The 27,952-nt window shown below is 31.0% G+C and overlaps 1 long non-coding RNA gene and 1 pseudogene across 1 annotated transcript; one reads left to right on the forward strand and one right to left on the reverse strand.

The window, feature by feature from the left end:
* Positions 1-5,405: 5,405 nt before the first annotated feature.
* On the reverse strand, positions 5,406-7,025 carry LOC120193958 (annotated as a pseudogene).
* Positions 6,599-27,085, forward strand: LOC120193959. Its single transcript, XR_005522922.1, has 3 exons — positions 6,599-6,743; positions 26,468-26,470; positions 27,075-27,085. It is a non-coding gene; the product is annotated as an uncharacterized LOC120193959 (long non-coding RNA).
* The last annotated feature ends 867 nt before the right edge of the window (positions 27,086-27,952 follow it).

Consider the following 27,952-nt stretch of genomic DNA (forward strand, 5'->3'; position numbering starts at 1 on the left):
TTAGTACATGTAATGAGTTAATAAAATTTTGGGGGAAAAAAAAAAACCTACCCATCATGATAGCTACCCAAACATACTTTTTAATAAATAACAATCTTACCCAATCATGCTTTCTAACCTATATACTTAAAATAATAAGATAAACCTTAAACCGCATAATTTTCTAATTCACATGCATTTATAAAAATAAATTTAAAAAAAGGTTAGAGTTCATTTCTCCTTTGTGTACACTTATTTGGGTACCTATGGACAAAGTTTCGGCTTGGTCTTAAATCGGGTGGGTTTCTATGGTTTATTATATGCAGAGTTTCGGTTCTAAGAGTAAAGGTACTCGAATTGTCCTTGTTGGTACCCCTTGGGCGAGCCAGACCCTCAATCCTCACCCATTATAGGCTTAAGCGGATCGAGTTCAATTCGAGGGGGCACATTTCCCTATGCCTGACACGGAGAATAAATTCTCACGAAGACATAGGATATATGTACCCCGGAAGCTAATTGCTAGGTCTGACGCGGAGAATAAATTCTCACGAAGACGTCGCTTTCACTTCCACTTAAAAGGAAGAGCTCGTGTATATAGCTTATGTTATGCAATGCAAGTGTTGTGTGTGAGGAGAAATTATCAAACCTTTGACAAACAACGACACAAAAATGAACTAAAGGGAATCTGAGACTTTAACATCTCAAAATTAATCAAATACACTCATTAGTATACAAATATATTAAATAACAATTGAAAGGAATCAAAGGAATCATAAATTAAATATAACCGAATTCTCAATTTCTAACTATAGACACCATATATAATCGATTTAAGGCTTGAGCCTCTAATGTCCCCAGCGGAGTCGCCAAGCTGTCGTAACCGATTTCCGGCAATACGACATGTCTCGACTCATTTCGTGAAAACCTGATTTTGTAAAAGAAATGTTTCGGAGTCGCCATCGACCTTTTGGGTTAGGTAGGCCGAATACCCAAAAATCTTCTTTTAAAAGAGTTTTTTTAAGAAAAACATCATTTTAAAAGATGCATCGATCCACGTATAACCAGAAATTTATTTTTAGTAATAAAAAAAAGAGTTCGGGGGTCAATTACGTGTGGGGAAGGATTAGCACCCCCATAACGCCCAAAATTGGTACCCATCGATTATATATTGTCTCTAAATAGTAGAAATCTAAGAATTCGAATATATATTTAGATCACGATTCCATTATTCCTAATTCAACCATACAAATATTATAGAACAAAATTCTAAGGAAAAATATAAAATTCTCTTATTTCCATTGAAGAGAAAATACTCCCTAAAATACTTTAGGACGAATATTCTCTTCCCAACTGAAATAAAAAGAATATAATAATTTTTCCTAAGGATTCCATATAAAAAAAATTATTCTACCAAAGAAAGAAATTAAATTTATTAATCCGAATATTATTAGAAAAGATAAGGGATATTCAATAATTTAAAAACATCGAGACTTAATCTCTAATAAAATTAGCAAATTGTCTCGATAAGTTTAAAATAATGAATATATCCTTTTCCCTTCAAAATTAATTAATTTTAAATGCAATCATTTTTTTAGGTTTTTCTAGTGGGATATTTATTTATTTTAAAATATCGGAAAAGGACATCTAGTTGTTTTAAGACTGTCCCTTCTTAATATTTTAATATACATAAATATAACCATTAATCCAATTATGTAATTGGTTAAGTTATACTAATGAGGCTTTTAAACAAAATAAAATATGATACATTGAAGCACTTAAAGAAAAAAAATATAAATACACATGGATTAAAAGAACAATTCTAAATTTATTTTTAACTTTACATTACTTTAAAAAAATATATAAATATTTTCTAAATATTATACTAAACATAGAACCAAATATTTATTCTAAAATAAAATTAAAAAAAATATAACATTTATACCATGCTCTACATACAATCTTATGTACATAAAATAATGTATAATAATACAAGTGAAATAAATACCTAGAACATAAAAATACTTTAATGGTACAAAGAAATAATATACACTTGGATTCATTCATAATATAGTGACAAAATAATTATAAAGTAACTTTGATATCCTAAACATTAATAAAACAAATATTATAACATTAAACAAGAAAATAACACATAGAAGCACTAAAATCATAATAAAACCATAAACATAGGACTAAAATATAAAAACATCAACATCAGTAGCCAATCTCGAACAAAAAATAATACATCCAACAGAGGACTAAATTACAATAATATAAAATCATGCATCTAATTCGTAAATCTTAGAAAATAAAAGGAAATGATGACTAAATCACAAAACATGCTAAAATGTAAGGGACCTACGGCTTGATTTATCCTAAAAAGTTACTAAATCACGAATCACATTAAACATAAAGGACCAGTAAGGTAGTTTAACCTAAAACTAGTGGCCAAATAAAACATGCTAAAGGTCTGAGGACCTTTAACGTGGTTTACCCAAAAATATTAAGATATCAACTCTTCTTCCCCTTTCCAGAATCATTTTTGCCGTGGTTTTCTAAACCCAAACTTTCATTTCCCTTTCCTCTTCTCCCTCAACTCACGGTGGCTACCTATGCTCCGACCACCTCCATCGATGGTTGGGCTCAAACCCGAACGAAACTAAACCGGAATCCCAGCCCTCACCCATCTATATTCCGTCGAGAAGATCAACAAGGAAGGTAAGCACTATTCTCTCCTTTTCTCTTTACTATCTTTTTATGGAAACTACATACATACATAAAAAAAATAAAAGGAACGAATAGGAAATGAACCTTTTCTGCCAGGAAGAACTTTCTCTGTTTTTTTTTTGTTTGATTTCTCCAAAATATCCTCTGTGTTACATTTCAATCGGGTTTTTTTATATCCCATGGAAAAAAATGCATAGGCTTTAAATAAAATCCTAGATCTACTGTGGTGCTATAGTGTTGATGATGGAGCGTTTTTAATGCTCCAGATATTCCGGGGTTTTGTCGAGCAAGTTTGGACCGGCGGTGACGGCTGAATCATGGCATCTCTATGGTTAGGATTAGGTTAGGGTTTTGTTTGGGTATGAAAAATGGTGGTTACAGTTGTCTAAGATGGTAATTGTAATATTCTTCATGTTGTATTTTCCTTTGTTGAAAGAGAAGATACAGAGTCTTTGGTTTTTTTTTTCCTGAGAAATTTTCGGTTACATGTTATCACGAGGGAACATATTTGTATCATTTCAGACCGAAGAGATGGGATCAAAGCAACAATTGACTCTTTGGGTCCAATGTGGAAACCCTCACATGTCCAACATTGTCTCTGTATACAACATGTTGCTGCAAACTATCATGGCATATATAAGAAGAATAATGAACAACAATTAATTATATGCGTGGGTATGTTATATTTTTCCTAATTTCATTTCTCACTCATGTTTATTTTTATACTAACTACTTCAATTTGCTTAGGTTACGAACTCTCACCTCAAACGTTTGAGATTATACTTCAAGAATTATGAGTAAAAAATGAACATGGATACAAGTACATCAATTAAATCAATAAATAAAAATGGACAAACACATATGACGGTGGATATCAATATAGACATATGACAACCAATTTAGTTGAGGCAATCAATTCAACCTTAAAGGGGACTCGTCATATACTAGTAACTGCTTTGGCTAAAACGATGTGTTTTTGTTTGGGTCAACTTTTTGCCAAGCTCGGGGGACAAGCTCTTACTTGGATACAAAACGGTCATGTTCATCACCCGCGATTAGTAGCAGACCAACAACAAAAGGTTGCAACATTAAAAAACATGTCCGTAATAAGTTTTTCTCGCACCCAAGAATTATTTCGGGTCATAGCAAATGCCATGACCTCTGCAAGGGGTTTAATCTAACTCTTTCAGAGTCAATCTATGGGATAGATGATGTGACTATGGGTTTTTCAAGCTTTGAAGTATCCATGCTCCCATGTCACAGCAGCTTGCTCATTTTCTCATCAAGACTATAAGCATTATGTGGATCCCATATACCAACTTTCACAAGTATTCAAGGTATATGAATGAGTTTCCCCCATAGGTAATGACAAAGACCCAAATGAGGTTCAGACTTAGACCAATTATACCAAATTCAGACTTAGCTTCCAATTATACCAGATTAAGACTTATTAAAGAAGCCATGTAGTTCAAAATCCACTCAAATTCATTGTGATGTGAATATTCGAGAGACGTCAAGACAAAACTTAAGATGTGGTCATTGCGAAAACCCTAACCACAGTACGAGAAACTGTCCATCTCTTTCATCATCACGTAACCGTTGACCACCACCCATGTAATCATATTTTCTAATATTTCAACTTATGTTATTTCATTTTCTTTTAGTTTCAATTAATGTGATTTCAACTTGTTTATTTTACAAGATGACCCTTTCGTATATCTATATAATTTTCCAATTAAATATTTAATGTTTATTTCTTACGATCTAACATACAATCAACTTTAACCCTACCCTACTTTAAAAACACAAACATTCTAACATACAATCAATTTTAACCCTAAACTTGTTTAAAACCCCTAAATCATACAAATATAACACTCTAAACCACTAAAAACCCAAAAATCGCTTTAATGTAAAACCTTAAACCTAAAATCTTCGGGCATGAGAGGCGTATTCCCTACAACACACATTCAAGGAAGGCACGTTCCATAGGACACGACATTCATAAAACCCATGGAAGGCGCGTTTCATGCGACGCACCTTCCCTCCTCCTGACTAAGACGTGTCTTCTGCCATGGGACTCCTTCTGTCTCCTGAAAAAAAAAGGTCTTATATTGGGAAATAGTTAGTAGTAAAATATGTTTGATAGGTAGTATTTTTTTAATAGGGTAATTATTTGGTCAAATTGCCGGCTTTCATGGCCTTGTCATTGGGCATGAGACTAAATTCATAGGAATAAAACATGTACGGAATTTGGATGTATGCATGTGGGGGCGTAGACGCTTGGAACGTGGACCTAATTACTCATTTATAGTAAACCCTTTTTTATTTTATAAAAAGGATTATAATTATTTTAAGAATAATAATATAACTTTTACATCTTTACATGCTTCAATAATCAAGATTTTCTGTGTAGGTCAAGATTATAATGAAATAGTAATAATTATTATTTTAGTTATGATTGGCATTAAATCTCAAGTTTAATTCTGGATAATCTCACTTCTTTCTCCTTAACAAAAGTAAATAATTTTTTTTATCAAATCAAGGGAAATTCTGATAATTTTATGAATGGTTTTGGAGATTTAATCTTATCTAACCCTCAAACCAGAAGATATTATATATCAACTCCCAAATCCTTTAACTAATTACATTCACACGATAATTTTAGGCTTCTTAGTGCACTCAAACCTACGACAGTATTTACAAGAAGCTGATGTATATAATCAGATGAAAAGAATTATTTACAAGAAGGTCCTGATGCTTGAATATATTCCATATTCGGTTTCAATTTTCTTTGGTTTCCCCAATTCTTTTGTAATGTTGTATTTTTACAACATTCTAAGTTGGTAACAACTTATAGTTCACAAAATCATATGAGTTGGCTGGTATATATTCTCCCAGCAAGTCCTAAAAGAGAAATAAGAAGAAAAACTCTAGTTTGATCCTATATTCTGAGATATTCCATCCCTTTTTTCTTTTCGTCAATTGGACTTTGCTGAAAAACATTCTTCCGGAAATGGCTGCTGCCAATGCTTCTGTGAAATTGGGGTCTTTAGTCAAAGAAGTAGCCATCTGTTCCACCAAATATTGTCTGGCTTGTGGTGAATCCATTTCCGGCTTACTGGAACCGCACTTCCTAGCTTCACCACCACTGGACTTAGATCTTGCGAGGCCTAGACTCGTGGTTGGTCCAGATGGGTTCAACGAGGCTGAACTATGGCTTGAACCCGATGTTGGTTCCATTTGAGGAGGTGGGAGATGGTTGTGTTCGCCTTCATATGTTGCAACCATAACTGATTGATCATCTGCACTTCTTTGCACCTGTAAACATCAACAACAACAAAAACCAAACTTTATCATCTTCTGCTCCAATTTGTGACTGTAAATTGGAAAAGTTCTCATTCTGCAAACTGCAATGTAATGAGAAAATCACAAGAAGAGGCAGGCTTGCCTTCTTTTTAACAGGGCAGCTTGGAGCAAAAGAACACTTGAAGTAAGCTCTTGGAAAAGGATTATCCCTGGTGACTTTCTGCCCATATTTCCTCCATTGGTATCCATCCTTTACAATCTGTATTCGTTTAACCAAATTGCATAAGAAATTAAGTAAATTTGAACTACTTCAAATCCAATGAAGTTTATATTTTATGTGAAATATCTTACCAGGCCTCTATCAGATGTTTCAGTCCTGACAAAAACTCTGGAGACTTTGGCCTTTATAACTTCTTCTCTGGGTTTCTTGGATGAATCTTCATCAGTTGAGCTGCTCTCTGAGTTTCCAACGATGCCAAAGTTGTAATTATTATCATTGTTGTTGCTGTTTTCAGATTTTCTCTTCTTTGAATGGCTAAGCTCTTTTTCTGGGGTTTTGCTCATTAAATCCATCACCTGGTTTTGCAAAGCATTGTAGCTCTCACACATTGCTGTTAACATCTCTGTCAGCTTCTTGTTTTCTTCATTCACACGGTTCAACTCCTCCACTAAAGCACCAGTCTGCAAAATAAGAACACCATCAGATTAGCTTATAAATCGACAGATTCGTTTTAGAGTTGGAAAATTTTCCATAAAATATACATAAAATTTACCTGTTCTTTCACAGAAAGTTTCTTTCCAAACACAATCAAGTTTCCATTTGGTTCCTTCTTCTGAAACATAAGATAACTGATTCTCAGTTTAGGAAACTCAATTGAAATATGAACAAGAAAAGAAAAGAAAAAGAAATTTTCAAACAAATTTCGATTTACTCGTAGGAGCCTAGCCGAAGAAGGATTAAGATCCAATGAAGTATCCACCCAAGAAGAATCCATAGCTTCTTTTTAATCTTTTAACGAAGACCCGGATCGAACTTATCCACAAAAAAACCCGGAAATTTCCTCGAATTGACCAACGAAGAAAAAGAAAATAGTTTATGGTATTGATAACCTTGAGCTAAAGATATCCCAGTTTGTTCAAAAGAATTAAATCCAGAAACTATATGTAAAATTATATTTAGAAGCATGAGTAATAAAAGCCGAGGAAACCTGTAGGAAATGAAAGATTAAACAAACAGGTGAGGAAGAGGGTTGCGTGTTATGAAGGAAGGATTGGGGCGGGGGTGTATTTATATATTTACATAGTAGCCGAAACATGAAGAATGTGCTCATAAGTGGTAACAATATAATGTTTATTTCCAAAAAGAAATTTAGATCGGATTATTTGTTCGTTAGGTTTGATTTTGGCGTTTTTACCCAAAATACCCTAACATTAAATAATTTACCAGGCATCGTTTCTCCAAATATTATCAATCTAGCACCCTTTCTGACAGGTGTACGTAAAGTGCGGATTAGGAAGCATGCCTTCCTGAGGTTACGTCCAAGCTGACGCCACGGTGGAAATGCGCGATTCACAAAGTGTACATTCACGTAAAAATCTGACTAGTGGGGGAAGGCACGGATCATGAGGCGCGCCTTCCATCAAAATATCCTTTAATATAGCCCAATCGTCCATCCCCTCCCCTTAATTATCACCTACCCCTTTAAATATCGGTCATCCCCTCCCCCTATAAATATCCCCTCATACAACTCCCTCATACAACCCCAAACCACACAAAAAATCTTCTTCTTTTTATCAATTGTTCTATCAAACCTTAAGTAGATTTTATTACCATTTTTAGAAGATAATTTTTTTATTATATTATAATCATTTAATTGTTTATTATTTTATTATAGTATACTATACTAATTTTTTTTACTTTTTGTAGTTATAAAATGGTAGGCAGGTTGCTACATTTAAATAGGAATCATATATCGAATCATTTTGCCGATACGGTAACAATTTTAAATTGTGTTATTTTAATTATTGTGAATGTTTTATTTATTTATTTATTTATTAGTATTAGTTTATATTTTAATTTGTATACTATTTATTTAATTAGGGGAATGAACGTATGTTAGATCCATTTATTCGTAACGCTAAGTTAGAGATACCGAGTCGTGTCTGCCCGTATTTAGTCGAGGTTGGATTCAGTTACATAGAGAAATATGAAGGGCACTCTAACCTTGAACTTAACCTTATTTATGCACTATTTAAGAGGTGGAGACCAGAGACTCACACATTCCATCTTCCATATGGGGAGTACACTATTACGCTGAAGGATGTTTTTATATATTTGGGGCTTCCGGTAGATGGGGATGTTATTTCTGGTGTGGCGGATAGTGATAGGCATTCCTTGTGCAAGAAGTATCTTGGAGGTATCATGCCTAAATTCAACGGTGGTCGAATATCGTTATCATAGTTGGCTAAAAATTTCAGCATTTGAGTGAAGGTTGTTCCGAGGAACAGGCTAAAATATTTAGAGCTTGCATATTACAACTCATAGGAGGGATCTTGATGCCCGAAAAATTTCACAACTAAGTTCATTGTATGTGGTTGTGTCATCTTAAAGATTTTCATGTTGTCGGCTAACTCAGTTGAGGCTGTGCAATTTTGGCATCTCTGTATAAAGAAATGTGTTGGGCAACTAATTATCGAAAAAATACTATCGGTGGATCTCTCATTCTTCTCAAGTTATGGGTGTGTATCACATGCTCTTTTTATGTCCGGTCATGATCCCGTTGGTCTTCCCGTTATTGTTCAGGTAATTTCAATACTGAGTTCGTATATAAATAATTTTTTTGAGTATATAATGAATTTTTTTACAATGAATAGGTGATCATATGCAAGGAAAAATCATTGTGATATACCAGACGAATTAGAAAAAATTTAGCTATTTATTGATCAGAAGGCTGGTAAAGAGGTATGTATTTAAATTTTATTATTTACCTTTAATTATCGTTATATAATTAGAATATTATTTTTATAAGAATTATATATACTTGTTTTAGTTTCAATGTGCTCCTTATTCTACTAAATAAATGAGGCTTTGAATCCCACCTCACTTGAATGGCTCATTAGATGTATAGATGGTTGTGGTCCCTCTGATATGTTATAATTGTCGAGTGGCATCCTACTGATCGCATTCTTCGCCAATTTAACTATGTACAATATATTCCTAAAGCACCTAGGAATCTTGACAATATGTGTAACATCGATAAATGGGGCAAAAAGGATGTCAATTGGTTGATCAAGCACAATAAGTGGATAATGATCTGGGAGGATTGACATCAACGTATTCCTCATACGGAGTCGATTTATGTGGATCATTAATTGATTACGGCTAACTATTATCAGTGGTTCAACACGGACGTAAAACCATTCTACTTTTCGATGAAGCATGAGGAAGAAACATTCATCGACGTCTAGAAAAGCATCCACTATCACAACATCATCGTCCCCCAACTCGTGGATGGAGAGCAGGCGCATCCAACTCGTCCTCAGCTGCAGCACCGGAACCATCACAACATTCACCGTCTACACTAGTTTATAGTCCCACCCCGTCACTATACATTGGTCTACCGTCGGTTCAAAGGGCACCGCAGTCGTTTCAGACACCACAGCATCCAGTACAGATGCCACCACCGCATGGTTTTATGACACCTCCTAGATGATATTATACTGGCATGATTATGGATCCAGTGTGGGCTTCATATGTTGCTTAATTGGTGGGTGGTGCTTCACCACGAACACATACACCTCCGGCTCAGTATGGATCATAATCATCGATGTCGATGTTTTCACAGTTTTCATATTTCTCTATGAGCGGTGAGATGGTTAGGCATACACCTCCAGGGTTCTTATTCTATGGAGATGCTACATCATCATCTATCACTCATCAACAAAAGTTAGTTGCTACTACTGATGATGATGATGAAAGTGAGGAGGAAGAGCAAGTTATACGAAGAAACCCTATCGAAATAGATAGCCACTGCCCTGTGGAATACATTTAAGACGCATATATCGATAGACTTTTTATTTATTTTGTTTGTTTATCGGCAAATGTAATGAATTATGGACATTTTATTTATTAGTGAATTATAGACATTTGTTTGTTTGTTAATTATGAACTTTTGTTTGTTTGTTTGTTTTAGTTTGTAATGTTTTTATTTAATTTTCTTAATGTATTTATTATTTCTATTCATTTGGTGATTCTCAAATGACATTAATTGAAAATAAACGAAAATTAAAATAATACAAATTGAGATTTCAGAAACCACAATTACATGGTGATGCTCAACGGTTACGTGATGATAAAAGAGATGGACATTTTTTTATTGTTATATGTCCATATTGATATCCGTCATCGTATGCATTTGTCCATATTTCTTTGTTGATGAGGTTGATGCAATTGTATCCTTACTTATTTTTTCCTCACAAATCTTGAAGCATTGACTCAAACATTTGAGGTAATAGTTCGTAACCTACGTGTAAAATATAATACTTACTATTAAGTTCCCATAAAAAATGAAAATGGTTGAAAAATAAAATTAGGCATCGTGACATAACCATGCGCATAAGTAATTAGTATTCATCATCATTCTTAAATTTTTCATGATAGTTTACGGTAATATGTCGGATACAATATCGATATTAGACTTTGGGAGGTGCCACATTGGATCCAAAGATTTCATTGCTGCTTTGATCCTAGCTCTACGGTCTGAAATGATACATATTTTTTCTCTCGTGATAACATATAAGCATAAGTTTCTGAGGAAAAAAACCCAAGAATATGTATCTTAACCTTCAACAAGGGTAAAAGTAATTGGAAGAAAGTTGTGAATACCATATTAGACAACTACCAAAAGTAAAACTTACTTGTATTTTCCATACAAGAATGTCCCATCAATTTGGACCACGGGCTTGCAGTATTTCACAACATTAGTGCACTTTGGGTAAGTCCAAAAAAGCCGGTAGAACTGGTATCGATCTTGAAGCACTCGATCATTGTGGTATGCATGGTAACTTTTAAAGTCGACTATTGTCTCAGGATTCAGTTTGCGCACTATGTTAAACCAACTTGGTAGTTCGTTGTAAGAAAAATCCAACTCGCCGTGAAGTTTTTTAATAGCATTCTGCTTTGCCTTCCATGCTTTTATGTAAGAGATAGTATACCCATATTGAGACTGTATAGTTGAAATCAGCACCGCAATAGCTATATGGGAGCTTTCTTTGACCATGGGCATGATGGCTTGGCAGATAATGTCGGAGTTCAAGTTGGGATAATCCTAGTTGATCTCTCTAACACAACTTGTGTGAGAACTGTTGTATAATGTTAGTTCTCATATGTTGTTTTTCTCTTCTTCTTGGACACGCGAATCATTCAGTTGCATCCGTTACCACGTTGGACACAGTGGTAGACATACTTTTCGGTGGTGGATCAACCACTCTAAAGTGAACATAATTATGAATATTGTAATTCTTAATTGCAATCATCACTTTTTCTTTAGATGAAAACTTCATTCCGATATATAACTCACCATCATTGACTGATGAGTTAAATTCGTAGTCACCAATATTAGGCATATATGCAAATTTTGGCCCGTACTTTGCATCATATCAGCTTCATACATATGTGTTGGGGGTTCGGTGTGTATCGTATTTTTGGGAACTTCATCTTCATCATCCTCATTGGAGTCCATGTTGAACTACGTTGATTTTGGCTCAACGAATAATCCAGTTTCAACATCATCCGTACATGGCTCACGAAGAGGTTCTTTTGGTAGAGATGAGGGTTCTTCTGTGATGATGGTATTTAGGTCAAACAAGCTGGTAGTTGAATGCCTTCCTCTTGAACTTGAAGGCATCGTGTTATATGGGTTTTGATTTGATTGTTGTGTTGCAGACATCTCCACATTGAGGTTGAAAAAGCTCACAGTTGAATGTCTCCCCTGGAACTTGAAGGCATCGTGTCAAATGGGCATTGAATAAATTGTTGCATCGAGGGCATCTCCATATTCAGGTCAAAGAAATTGGTAGATGAATGTCTTCCCGTTGAACTGGAAGCGATATTGACATACGGATTGCTCGTGGAGCCACCTTAGTACAGATCGTAACAAGTTGCTGATGAATGTCTCCCTATTGAACTTGATGGAATGGTACTGGGATACGGATTTACCATTAACGAGGTAAAATCATTACACATTACTTGAGTTGGGCTGTCAACTTGATGAGCTTGTTGAGCCAGCCCATAGTGAGAGCATAATGACATACCACGAACCATAGACACTTCAGCAAATATGGTATACATTTGTGTAACATCGTTTGAATTTTGATTCTGAGCATCAACCATCATAGAAACATCGTCATCGTTGGAGAGTACGAACGTTGTATAAGTTAACGGAAATAGTGAGTCAGAAATTTGTACTGAATGAGGACAATCTTCTAGTACTACCAACATGAACCTTCCTTGAAATTTTAGTGATCAGCTCCTCAAGAGTGATGTTTCTCTTGAAGGATAAGGTAACAAAATGACTTGATGCGAAGATAACGTCGGTTTCATATTCCCGAATTTCTCCATCATAGTAAACAATAGTTGAAATACACCTCATTTTGAGAGCATGAGAGTTTGAAAGATTGAGTGTTATATCTACAAAAACAAATAATTGTTTCTAATATACGATCATTCTCCTAATTAAATAAATAATATACGAATTAAAATATAAACTAATACTAAAAAAATTAAAAAAAATCACAATAATTTAAATAGTACAATTTAATATTCTTACTGTATCGGTAAAATGTCTCGAGATATGATCCCGCCTTCCATTTTACAACTGCAAAAAGTAATAAAAATAATTAATACAATAAAATTTGATCAAATATTAAATATGAAATAAATATAATATAATAAAAATATTTTACCTTCTAAAAAATATAACAAAATCTACTTAGCTTGATAGAGGAAATTGATAAAATGAAGAATGTTAAAGTAATTTTGGAGTTGTTTAATATTTGAATACGGGGAGGTATTTATAGGGGGAGATGGGTAATTGGCTATGAGAGCTGGATGATGGAGGCAATAATTGAAGGGAAATAATGGAAGGTAGAAAACCCCGAAAAGACGCGCTTCATAAACCGTGTCTTTCCACCGTGACGACATCTTAGACGTAACTCCAAGAAAGTGCGCTTCTTGATCCGCGTCTTCCGTCCACCAGTCAGAAAAAGTACTAGATCAATAATATTTGAAGAAATGATGTCTGACAAGTAATTGTTTAATGTTAGGGTGATTTTTTAAGTAAAAATGTCTTTGATTTTTGGGGTTTTTTTTTTGTCAAAGTCGGGCACACCATAAATTAAATGAAACTGGGAGCTGTCCTGTTCATTATATATTTTTCTGGATAGAGGCAGAAAAAAGAAGTTGGTTGTTGACCAATCACTCTTAAACAATATTGCCTTTGTCTATTTGCCCTATTGATTAATTTTATAAAAAAGAATATATAAAATATTTCTGAGGTCCTTTACGTTTGGTTTATATTTTAAATAATTATTTTTTATTTAAATACTTAAATTGTTTTTAATTAAAATTAGCATTTAAAGGCTCTAAATCATATTCATATCCTTATATATACAATGTTCAAATTTGAGACTACAAAAGACAATTAAAATCTCATAATTACTAAAATCGTTTGGTTCATATAATTCATAGTACTTATATGTTATTGGTATATAAGAAAAATAAAAATAACTTCAATAATAGAAGAAACCGTTCAACATAAAACGATAGGAAAATGACGAACAACCGACTATATACCTCTATACATATCAAACTTTCCTGTGATTGTAAATTTTTTCTTTAATCCCTCCCTTTCTTAGCGTAATCTTTTGGGATCAGATTTCATGTTAGGTATTGTTTGAGATATAATTTTAGATATAACAATTACACTAGATTTTAAATAAATTTATTTAAATTGATTTATAAAACTTAAAAAAAAGTTTAATATTTATCTACAGTCAACTCATAAAACTTAGAATCATAAGATAATTCAAGTTACAGTGAACCTGAGTGTATTTATCATTTGAATTTGATTATATTCTTAAATCTCGATAGTTACCTGTCTCAAATTTTATGATTCTTTTAACTACAATATCTCTAAAGACCTAACAGAATTTATTTAAATCATCCTAACCCTTTATATAAAAAAGTCACGTCATTAATATGTGTTGATTGTTAGTTAACTAACGATTTTCATCCAACAAAATTTTTTTTGATCAAAAATTAAAACACTTAAGACTAAAATACTCAAAATATAGGAGCTAAAATAATTGTTTGTGCAAGCATTAAGGATAATTTTATCATTATATCGATATCAAAATATTTATAATCTTTTAAAATATCAATAAATATAATAAACAGTTAATAAATATATACTTTTAACTTGATTGCATGTATATAAAAGAAATGAATTCAGGGTAATTCTAGTCGGTCGAGGACAATCATTTTAATTTTCAAAAGAATGGTCTATATCTGAAGTAATATATATATCGATTCAAAAGTTTTTTAATCTAATACAATATATCAAATTAGATTGATTAAATCGATTTGATTTTTCTATTCATGTATTGAAACATTTTAAGGAATCTTTTTATTTAATATTGAGTTACAGGGAGTGGCATATATCAATATACAACATTAAAAATATGTACCGATATGCATTACTAATATAAAAATATGATGAAATTTATAAATAATCATTAGAATTTATTAAAATGATTTTTTTTTGTCTTAGAAATTTCAAAAGTTAAAAAATAGGCTCTAAACTTCATATTTTTTAAAAAGATATATAGCGACCGTGAAAAATTATTAAATGGTTGACCCCTCAATTATAACTAAAACTTTATTTTAATATTTTCAATAGTTTTTAGTAATTATTCAAAAAAATAAATAAGAAAATTCATAATTTTAAAAATATATTAAAATAATTTATTTTTAAAATTAAAAATATAATTTTGTGAAAATTTGTCATTCATCGAATTGTTTAACTAATTATTTTTAATCATGTATTTGAATTTGTATTGTAAAATTAAAAAATATATAATTTATAATTTCTGATGCCCAAAAAATTGAATTATTAGATAATGTCTTTTTTGTTGTTAAACATCGTGATTCAAACATTTTTAATTTTATTTAAAAAGTTTAAGCATAATTTTAAAAAATATTTCTTAAAAATTGTAGTATCAAATTAATAAAAAAAATACATTCAAACTTCAATAAAAATAATCGAAACAATCTTTAACTTTAATTAGGCTAAGGTAGGAATGGAGAGAGAAACATTTAAAGCATGGTGGTAGGTTTATGGTAATCTGTTTGTGTTCTCTTATAGGGAGTGGCTTTGCTGGTTGTTTGTGTACTGTTGTGGTTCAATAGGTGATGTTTTCGTGTGTTTGTATTTCATCCTAGTTGCGTTACACTCTTTTCTTCCAAATACGTTTAGAAAAGTTTTTTTAACGAAACATATAATTTAAAAATTATACCATTTTAATAAATAAATATTTGCTGATAAAAGAATTAAATTGGTACGGACCTTGGACTCTACAAAATGAAGGAGCTAAGCAGTTGGTTTCCCAATGATTTTGTAAAATAAAAATATGAATTAAAAAATTAATAATTAGTTAATTTAAAGAGATAAAACATTAAACTTCTTAATAAAATTAAAAATTTAAATATTGATATTTAGAATGAAATAAATTAAATAATGATGATTAATTGATTATATAAGAAAAAGAAATAAATAAATTACACTTCAATCGTACCATTTGATTTAGCATGTTATTCAATGATTAACGTATATATGCAACACAAATTTTAAATATTTTGATTAGACTTCATGTTTCTTTAAAAAAAAGTATAAATAAGTTTATGGGTAGGCTTGACCATCACGTGCCGTGTTTGTACTTGAGAATGACGGTGGAAACGTAAATAAAGAAATAGCAATAGGATTTCAAAAGTCAATCACCTAACCTCCAACTCCTCAAGACTCAGCCGTTGACCATGTTTCTCACCCACAATGCATTCTTTTTCCTCTCTCGAATGAGTGTATATTACGTGTTGGATCGGTTCAATGCACCTCTAATGATATTTCAAATTCCGGCATCTAAAAGTCATATAGTAATTCTCAAGTTCATGCACTTGCCACTGTAAATGTCTATGTCCACCTCAGTTATTTTAACTAATTAACAAAGTTTCATTACTCGCTGCCTGAGCTGACTCACCCTTAAAAGGGTGCTCTCATATTTAATTTTTACATTTATAATATCTTTAATAGTATAAATAAATTTTAAATAATTTTATTAGAAGGCAATGTCAGTGTTCGAATCCTGACGTTTACGAATAGAACAAATTGGACTGAGAGGTCGCCATTGCCTCTGCAATACTCAATCTAAATTAGTAGGTCAATAAATCAAATATCAATAATTAATTCAATATATATATATAAAAGACAGCATCAACGAAGTAAGACAATCATTAGTCGAGGATAAACATCCTGCTAGTGTTTAAACTTTAGCTTTTCTCTTGTAGTTACCGAGAAAAAAAAGACGGTATACATAACGTTGTTGATGGATCCAAAATTTAAAAAATAGAGTATAAAATTTTTATATTTTTTAATAAAATAAGAATATATATATATATATATATATATATATTTAAAATTGCATCCACCCGGTCAACAAATGAAAATGCGTATACATATGTATTCAAAATTGCATCCACCCAGTCAGCATAATGAAAATGCATTAGAATTAATTATATTTGATCTCAGTAATTAAAGTGAATGTTATTCTAAATATCATGATTTTAAACATGTGTACGTAAGTGTTAAAGTTATCAACGACTAAAAAAATTCAATAAATACTATTTTATAATCATTTTAGATTGTTTAAAAATAAATAAATATAAAATCAAAGGAAAAGTTCTTATCTTGTTTTCTTTATTTGCATTTGAATAAATTATGTACTTGAAAAAGATCTTTTTAATTTAATTAATCTAAAGAAAAAAATCATGCTTTTCCTTTCGGTAAACTAGTTTCCCATTTTTCATCGGTTTATAAATATTTTTTTTCAAAAGTTGATATTGAGTTTAGGAAGGAAAATAATCACTGGTGCACGTTTAGAATAATGTACGAAAGAGCGTATGGGTGAATAACGCATTGTATGTTGAATTCATTGCTAATGTGAAATGCCTTCAATAATAGATTTTTTTTAATATAGATTCTAAATATGATCTTAATCATATTTTGAGAGACTAAAAGGAATGATCTTTGTAAGTATATAACTAGATGAGTTGAGCAGATTGTGAGCTGCTCAAACTTGATTCGGTTAAAACTAGTTCAAGGCTCGACCTGGATTGACTATATTTAAATTTAAGCTCGACTCGAAACCTTAACGAGTTGGTCGAGAAAAATTTAACTCGATTATATAAATTTGCGACTAACTCGTTAATTTTTTTTATACTTTTTTAGTACTTTGGTGATTGTAAGTAACAATGAATGGATTGAAGAGATGTTGATTTCCTTATTTTTAATATTGATTATGTATCGTTTCACTTTTCTTTCCCTTTTTTAAAAATATTTTTAATATGTTAGTTTGATGTATTTGGTGATTGTTACTTTGATTTTAATATGTTAATTTGGTGTATTTGTGGATTATTACTTTAGAGTTTAGACATTTAAATTGCTTCATGCACACTTTTTTATATTTTTTTAGTTAAATTAATTAATTTATGTTTATATTAAACTTTATATAGTATTAGTATATTTTACCTATAGTTATAAAAACAATGTAACTTTTTAGTGAGTTTAACGAGCAACGAGTCGAGCAGCGAGCTTAACGAGTTGAGCAACAAGTTTTTTAAAAAACACGAGTCGAGTAACAATTTTTTTAACGAGCACCAGTCGAACACTGTCCAACTCGTGATCGACGCGCTCGATAAATACCCTAAATCAAAGAGGATATGAGGGAACAACGATAAAAAAATTTAATCGACCAATTAAATATATTTGATCTTCAATAATAAAATTTTAATTACATATTATCTATTTCAAAATATAATAATTACATATAAACTTGTTCAAAATAATGTAATAAATCAACTCAATAGTTCATGTACCTTTTGGATTAATTAATGAAAAATAATTTTTTCCTGTCCACGTTCAAATCACGAGAATCGCCTGCTGAAATTAAGACGAAGGAAAAATGGTCGGAGTTGGATTCTTTTATTTCTCCCGAACTTTTATTGGGACGACATACGATTTTGACGTTTTGAAACCGTGGCCAACATTTACCTTTTGGAAAATATTAATCGCATATAACTAATTATAAAATACACATACAATTAATTAAAATATAATTATACCAACAACCAGTTGGTCTCGTAGGATGAGACACTAAGTCTCTTAAGCAATGTCAGGGATTCGAATCCTAGCGTTTGCGAATGGAGCAAACTGGATTGGGAGGGTCGGCATTGTCATTGCAGTATCCGATCTGGATTAGTCAGTTAATATATTAGATACTAGTTATTAATTCAAAAAAAAATTAAAATAAATTGTGTTTGATATATTATTCATGTATAAATATTATATATCATCCATAAATTATAGGGTAAATTACATAAATGATCCTTTGACTATAGGATAATTATTTTATTAAGTCCATCTATTGTTAAATATTACAAAATGGTCATCTGGCTATAGAGATTTACTTTGTTGAGTCCTTCAACTATTAAAAGCAACACTCTATAGTTGGGGGACCATTAGGAGATATATCAATTAACATTAAAAGTTTTCTTTAAATATAGTTAAAAACTAATTATATATTCATCTCTCTCAGTGTAGACTTCTTGGTTTAAGGTTTTAAAAAACATTCAATTTCAATTTTTTTTCACAGAGTAACTAATAAACGAAGTAATTTTAATAGAAGAGATTAACTCAAGGTGCTTTAGAAACCCCAAATCAACGGGGTAAATAGTATAAAAACAAAACATGAAAAATCCGTCACTGTGAAATCAAAGTAGCGATTAACACGAAATTGAAAGTGACCCAAGTACATATGAAATTGTTTGAAATTTGAACTCCATCAACCAAAACCCTAAATTCTTACCAATTTATAAATTGTTAGAACAAGTTTTCCCCCTCCTTACTAACGTATGTATTACTGCAATGATAATAAAGGAAGTGTGGAGGCATTTAATATGCAGTTATTTTTGTAAAAACTTGACTTTTTTTGCTTCGATTTTTCTAGCTAAGAATTTTTGCGATATATAGAATATTTGTTTGGTAAAAAAATATCATAATTTTGAAACCAAATCAGAATATTTGATTTTTTTTGAAATATATTCTGTTTTTTCAAAAAAATTGTAGAGAAATTCAACAAGAAATATTGCATCTTCAAGTACATCAATCTCCTTGATTAGCATTAAACTAATTTGTGAAGATTGTTCGATTCGTTTCAGTACCAAACTGGATTCCATACACCCAAAAGGTTCATAAATAACTCATAAATATTGTCTTCGGTCTCATTTGGAATCCACCGCACATACCCGGATTCCAATCTCATTTCCAGGAAATTTTATTTCAGAGAAATTTTAAAAAATCACGAGACTTGAAAATACAAAATTTCCAAAATTGAAACTTACCATCAAAACCTGTAACTTTTTAACACGAAATTGCATATTTTTAAAATACAAGGACCTTACAAGGAAAATGTTAAAAATCTAATCAAATAAACTTGAATAAAATATAGATACGAATAGATATGATTGCATCAGTAAACGAACCACAAAATCGATGACGTGAAAAAACTATACACGAACGCAAATAGCGTATACAAATTCAATATGAGGGCTCAAAACAAGGAAGACCAAATTGATAATAGATAAACATCATGTTAATCAGTTATGATGATGTCAAAACAAGCCCTAAGAAAAATGATAAACGAAAATAATGACCAAACAACAACAACAAAAAGTGTCAAAAGATTGAGAAAATATGATATAAAAATAAAGTTATTAAAAATTTAAAAACAAGTAAAAAATAAAGGCATAATATAATAAAATAAAGAAAAAAATATATTAGTGATTGAAGACCAACACTAAAACTTGTATTACCGCCGTTTAAATGAATATATAAAAAATTAATTACAGTAAAAAAAAAAAAGAAGAAAAAACTAGAAATGAAAACCCTATTCTTATTACATTACTAGTTAAGTAGTTAAAGACATAATTATGACATTAAGGTATCATGTTTTTTTTTCTTCTTTTTTTTTTGTTGCTCTCAAGTTTCAAGGGTACACTTTAATTAAGCTGGACTCTGGACCGATACAAGTTGTACATCTGATTTTAGTGGGTAAAATTTTCAACAAGAATTTTTTATATACATAATAACTCGAGCCTAAGACATTACTTAAGTGATATCAAGTTAATTAACATTTGAACCAACCAAACCCGTTGGTTGGACATCATGTTTTAAATATAATATTTTGTAATCAGACTATGCTGATGGAGTTGCGTAGACTTGTCGGTCATAGTTCATTGCACGTGTCTTAGAAATTGGAAAAGTAGTCGAAAGTTGGGGCGGGCCGAAAAGTTCCAAACTAAAAAGAAATAATGGGATGCACAGAACATTTGGGGGATAAAACAGGAAATTTTGACTTTGCCAACGACTTTGGAGATTCTTGTCGGCTTAATAAAAGTTTAAATTCAGCTTTTATATCCTTCTTTTTAAGTAAAATGGGTTCTTCAACATTCATCCCATTCAACGAATCAATTAAGTAAAAATATTACAATGCACATATACTCTTTAAGAGCGTCCCAATACCAGCTTATAAATTTATCAGACTACGCAAAGTGGAGCAAACTTAACGGTTGGACCGTGGGAGACTTAGATTAAATTCATATATAAACTATGAAAATTATACTTATAAATAAAGATTAAATTTGTGTAAATAATAAATATAATAGAGGCAAGCATAACTGTACTGTTACATTAATAGTGCTAATATTATTTGTTATGGGTTCGAGAGCCAACGACTGCAGTAGGATGATTGAGTGTTCATTGTCAAAAGGTTGAGAGCATTTAGAACATATACTACTTTGTAATTGCATTAGTTGAATAATTAAGAGAGAGAGACTTAAACCAATAAGTATCAACTGTGATATGTAAGAAGGTATCGTGTTAATAATGTTAAATGTGTTGCTTTTAAATATTTTGTGTGAATTAAGTGTCTTTTGTTATTGGTTTAACAGTCTAGCTAAAGATTAATTTTGTCGAACAAGATGAAATCATATAGACATAAATTTCTTTCATCAAATATTTAATGTTATTATTATATATATTTTTTAAATTCCATACTTTAAATCTTATACATTTTATATGTTTATTGTAGTTCATAGCAGTCTCGAACATTTTTTGGGTCTTGAGTGAAAACTCAAAAAATAGGTCTTTATATAATGAAAGTATATTCTATTACTTTGAACAATTAATTTAATATTATATTAATAAATTGTAAAAAATAATTAAATTTTGTTGAATATTATTTCCATTGTTTTGTCAGGAAAACACCTTAAATGCAACTAGTAGATTAAAAAAGGTTAAATGTGGGTATGAATAATGATATAGAGCTTGATTTTGACTAATAAATTAAAAAAATAAATAATAACATATTATTTTATCACTAGCTTGAGATTGAAAAATACTAATAGTTAAATAATATTTGATCAATTGAAGAATGATATCTGTAAAAAGAGAGAGAGAGAGATTAGATTTAATTCAAAATTAAATGAACTAACAAGAGAGATGGAGAAACGAATGAGAAATTGAGAATTCTATGAAATTGAAAAAATTAGAGGCCTCAATTATAAAGGTAGAAATTGAGATTGGAAAAATATAGGTGTCTCAATTATAAAGGTAAAAAGTGGGATTAAAAAAATTAGAGGCCACAATTACAAGGGTAGAAAGTGTAATTGAAAAACTTAGGGGCCTCAAATATAAATTTAAAAGGTGGCATTAAAAAAAATTAGGGGTCTTAATTATAAAGGTAAAAAATGAGATTGAAACAATTAGAAACTTCAATTATAAAGATAGAAAGTGAGATTGAAAAAAATTAAGACCTTAATTATAAAGGTAAAAAATAAGATTTTAAAAAATTAGGGGCCTTAATTACAAAAAAAAAACTAATTATAAAGATGAAAAAGTAGGGGCCTGAGCAATCGCTCAAGGGGCTCCCCTAATAGCGACTCTGATTGTGTTGCATTATATTTTTATATATTTCTAAAGTTATTATCAGAGTAACCATGAATAAATTTAAACCATAAATAATTAATTTTGATTATTAATTTGGATTGAAATAATAAACAAAAGGTTGGTAGATATTGTTCATATAACTCTTTAATTTCTATTTTTTAATATTTATATTTTAAGCGATCATAGTTGAGCATAAAATACGTCTTTAATTCTTACGGTTTGATGTTTTTCTTTCTTTAGCAAAAGAGACATATAATAGGAGATTATAAAAGAAAAATATTTTTTTATTACTCATATCAACTCTATAGATTACATAAAATAGGAGATTATAAAATTTACGAATATTAAATTTAAATCCGTAAATATATATATATATATATATATATATATATATATATATATATATATATATATATATATATATATATATATAGGTTAAATTAAATCAAGTTGAAAGGTTTAACACTTGAGCGAATCGTCCACTTGGTTTAATAATGTCATGTTCCGAAATAACGACATGCATGCATGCAAGTAGGGGTGTGTAAAATTACCCGATTCGGTTGATCCGATCCGTTGATCCGTCGATCCGGATCTAAAAAATCAGATAATTCTCTAAAACAAATATCCGGCCGGGTCGGGTACCGGATCGGGCCTGGGTCACAAAATATAATTTTTCCGGGTACCCGTGATTAGTTTTTTTATTTTTTATATATAATTATATAAAATATATTGAATTATTTATATTATGGATTATTAGATTTTGTATTTTGAATTTTTAAATTTTATGTTCGGATATTAGAGTATGTAATTCGAAGTTTCGAACATTTAAATTTATGTATATTTTTTTAAAATTAATATTTTAAAAATAAAAAATAAAAAAATTAGATACAAGGTATCCGTAATATCCGAATCGAGACACGAACCGAAAAATCGTCGACCCGAAAATTCCGGGTATACGAATTTGCACACCCCTACATGCAAGGCTGCCTAAACGAAGTTTCAAAAAGAAAAAGGGCAAATGATGCAATGCATGATCTCATCATACTTTGAAGATGTATAGAATAATCTAATGAAGCAGTTGTGACTAATTAAATTGATAGTGGGCAAAGAACCTTACCTTTTTAATTTTTAGGGTCTATTGTTTTCTTTTAGGGTCTATTCCACCATACTATAATTTCTCCCTTGAATTGTTGACTGTTATTCCTTTCTTTTCTTTAATACCAATTTCACTTGCTTTGTTGATTCCAACTATTAAAATTATAAAATGATCTTTTAATTATAAAATATTGTTTTATTGATCATCGACAATTAAAAATTACAAATTGATCATCTGACTATTTATATGTTCTAAACTTGTCATTTGTCGTTAAAAATTAACGGTTGTCTGAGTTTGACATTAACATGTTGATTAAAATGAGATAGTCATTTGAGATTATAGGATCATATTTCAACATACAAACAATTGAATGACCGTTTTATAACATTTAATAGTCATATGACTCAACAAAGCAACACTCTATAGTTAGGTACAATTTATGTACTTTACCTTAATTTATAACAATAACTTAACCAAAATTTTAATAATAATAATAATAATAATATATTCTTTCATTTTAATAATATATTTTAAGAAAAATATAATTATTATCAAAATAATTTAAATGTTCCAAATTTTTTCATCATTCAGCCGAATCCGACCCGATATATAACTTAAAAATCAAACCCGACCCTAAATAATAAAAAAATATTATTTTTATTCAATAAAATCAATGCCTTAATTGAAAAAAAAAATATATAGAGTGATATTATTTTAATTATTCCAAAATATATAAGGTAAAATTATATTTTTTTCGGGTCGGATATTTTTCACCCTAAACTCAAACCCGACCCGATCTGAACCCGATTTTTTTTTTAAAACCCAATCTGATCGGGTTGGATTCGAGTCCAATGCCCATCCCAATTAGTAAGTGGGTCACGAGGGAGGAGAGGGCATTATCTTGACGAGCACGTGAAGCACGTTTATTGTATCTGGGATTCTCCTAACGTTTCCTTATTTTAATTTTTCATCTTATTACTCACCTATCAGTTGAAATTTTGGATCTTTAATTTTATAAAGATTTTATACTTTAATTTTTTTTTATAAAATAATAAATTTAAAATTTAATGCCAAACAAAACTAAAAAAATGTTCATTATCAATACACTACATGTTTCATTATATTTTACAAAATTATATTATTAATTGTTTTAGACTTCACCACAACTAATGTAGCACGAGTTTATGATGTTACTATATATATATATATGTGTGTGGATAAAATATAGCAACAAGAAGATTTCAATTCAGCAATATTTTTTGTAACAAAAACAAATCAGCAATATTTTTCTAAGATATAGGTAGGACAAACGTGAGATTTTAAGTTAGGGGATGAACTTCAACTTATAAAATTTCAAGGACGAACTTAAACTTATAAAATTTTAGGAGGTGAAAACAGATTTTTAATAGAAAATATATAGAAAAATCTAAAATATATGATAACTTTAAATTTTTAATAACATGACTTCCTCCACCCAGATCCATCCCTTGATCTAGTGCAAAATCAAAGGTGATTATTTTCCTTACCACAAAGACTAAAGTTTTGATTGAAAAAAAAACTATAGTTTTCATGTTTGGTCAAGATGCGAGATCCTTAAGCTACAATGTTGAAGCTATGGGCAATATTTAAAAAACAAATTAATTAAACTAATCCAACAGCCATAGTTTATGTTAAACTCTTTCCCCCCCTTCTTTTTAGTGCTTAAAGCTATCTTAGTTTTAATTCTTTCGGTGGTTTCTCAAGCCACTAGATTGGATTTGATTTGGATATCTATTCACTTATCGAGCCATTAGTTTCCAATGTCTTCCTTAAAATTTACATATCATTCTATATTTAATATTATTTCTGGTTTCTCAACATTAGATTATTTAATTTTCATATAAAACTAGTGGGGAAGTAAGGCTCTTTAAAATACTAATTTTATTATTAAGTTCCTTTAAAAATAATAAAATTATAATTTAGTTTTAAAAAATAATATATTTATTATTAAAAAAATAAGGATATATTACATGGTCGCTAATGTTTGAGGTAATTTTCGTTTTCTCTAATGATGTTTCAAAAATTACAAATCGATCATTAATGTTATCAATTGGTTACAAACCATACATTGGCAGACCTTAACAGGCGTGAGGAAAACATACATGACGCATTAAGTGCTTACATGGACTTGGTTGACAAGGTTGACCGCCACATTGGAGACCCAAATATACGATCTCCTCTTCTTCTCCTTCAACCAAACAACCATCTTCCCTCCCTTTTCACCTTCTTCCCCCAAACACCATCTCTTTCAAACAAGAAAATGCTTTTTACTGGCTTCCTGGAATTGAGTGTTTACGTTTAGATTCTTTCACTTTTCATTAACTAATAGCTATTGTTTTGTGTGGAGGCACTAGGGAGTCTACTCCGTGCAGCTTAATAAGGGGCCCAGATAGCATAAGAACCCCAGGTTCAACTACTAGGCCGACCAGCTCAGCAGAGAATAACCAATGAGTACAGAAGTCAACGAGGCGACAAATCCCAACATCACATGAAATGGATGGGTTCTTTTCTCTTGCATAAGTAGATCAGCAAAGGCAATTCATTGAGAAGTATATACTATATTTCCTTCAACCTATTTCTCACTTTTATGACTGTCTTAAACTTTTGCAGAAACTCTTTAGTTTATTTGTGGTTTATGATATGATAAAAGATGTGGGATTATTTGCAGGTACAACTTTGATCAATTGAAAGACAAGCCACTTCCAGGACGCTATCAATGGGAGAAAGTGGATCCCTAGGCCGCATTAGTGTTCCATCAGCACTTATATTTCCTGCTAAATGCTCTGTTGATCTTAAATTTAGATAGTTTTAGCTACTAATTATCCTTAGTTGTAAAGGTGACGGTCTTATTTCCATTTTCCATCACCCTTAACGTTTAAAAGAATGTATCCGGACTAATGGTCTATAACATAATGGTAACGAGTTACAAAAGAAAACTGAATCCAAGTCCTTTGTCTAATAGATCATCCTACAAGTGAACTAGCCAGTTTATGAGATTTTAGTGGCACGAGGCAAAAATAAAAATTAGTCCCCTAATAACAAGTACAGAAAATGTAATATTAAGTATGATTTTAAAAAAAATAACAGAATGACCAAAACAGAAAGAAAATAATAGATGAGTGACTAAATAAATAGTTTATCATATTTTAATTATATGTGAATTTACAATTTTGGGCCCAGACAAGAAGAGCCCTGGGCGAGCGCCCCTTTTACCCATGTGTAGGTTAGAGTTTAGAAACATTAGGGTCAGTCAATTAGGTCAGTTGATCCAGTAAAGAATTTCTTTTGGTTTTTCCTCCCCTTGTTTGTCTATACTTGTAATGATGAAACTTTAAGACACTCTTTGGACGAAACATGATCCATTTCCTCCTATTTTTTGTTTTTCCTTATGATCTTCACTGCTAAATTTTGCATTCTTTATGATGATGTCGACTGAGCCTGTTATCATGATCAGAAACAATATTGTTTTGTTTTCATGATCGACTGCTTCCTCCATTAAACTTCTCGTGTATAAAGATGGATGGTGACATTTCAGGTACTGGCGGGTAACTGGTAAGCTATTTTTCTTGTTGGTAATGTGTATCAGAAAGGAACTTTGGATCATTTCTTAAATTTTGCACTTGTTTCTTTGGGAGAGTTATCAATATTTACAGGGTTGAAGAAGCTCATAAATGGAGAAACAAGGGGTACGTATTACTCGTCTTATACGCCTTCTTTTTTTCTGCTTCATGGGGTTTTAACACTCGATTGTTGGTTGCGGATTTTAAATGTTAAAGATTCGAGTTAGTTTCGGATTCGGTTAATAAGCTTTATCATTCATAAAGGATCTGAAGTGGATTTGAATGAGAATATTTTGAGTATCTGATGGTATTATGATGTCGTATTGAAAAGTTGGTGTGGTGGCCGGCATTTTGGGGGAAGAATGTGAAAAGGCAGTGAAGTTCGATGTTTGATTGAAGGAGAAGAAAAGGAGAATATGTAATACCCCGAATTCTGAGTTAATAGTTTCGGTCAATCCAAAACCCGTTAATAGATTCGTAAGATTTTTCCAAATCATTTTAAACCAATTCTTAAGGTATTGGGCCTAAGTAGACCCAAAAGTTTAGTTAAGTGGTAGTTTTAAATTTAAGGTAAAAAGGAGAGGGACCTAGATACCAATTAACCTATAGTTGTTTTAAAGGTTATAAACCCCTTTATATCGAGAGTCTTCCACGTGAAATCAACCCACCTAAAATATCTTCCTTCTTCCTCTTCATTTCTCTCTTTATTTCCTTCGCAAGAGTAAGAAAAAGGTAGAAGTTTGTTGAAATCTAAGCCTAGTTTGAAGAAACCAAGTGAAAGAGATTGAAAAAAGTTCAAAAGCCACGGGTAAAGGAATGATAGATTCTTAGTTGATTGAGAGAGGTTTTAGCACTCGAAGAATTCAGGTAACACACTCACAACTCCCTCATACCATTAGAGGGCCAAT

This window comes from Hibiscus syriacus, unplaced genomic scaffold (genome assembly GCF_006381635.1).
Source record: "Hibiscus syriacus cultivar Baekdansim isolate YM2019G1 unplaced genomic scaffold, ASM638163v2 tig00116997_pilon, whole genome shotgun sequence".
Lineage (NCBI taxonomy): Eukaryota > Viridiplantae > Streptophyta > Magnoliopsida > Malvales > Malvaceae > Hibiscus > Hibiscus syriacus.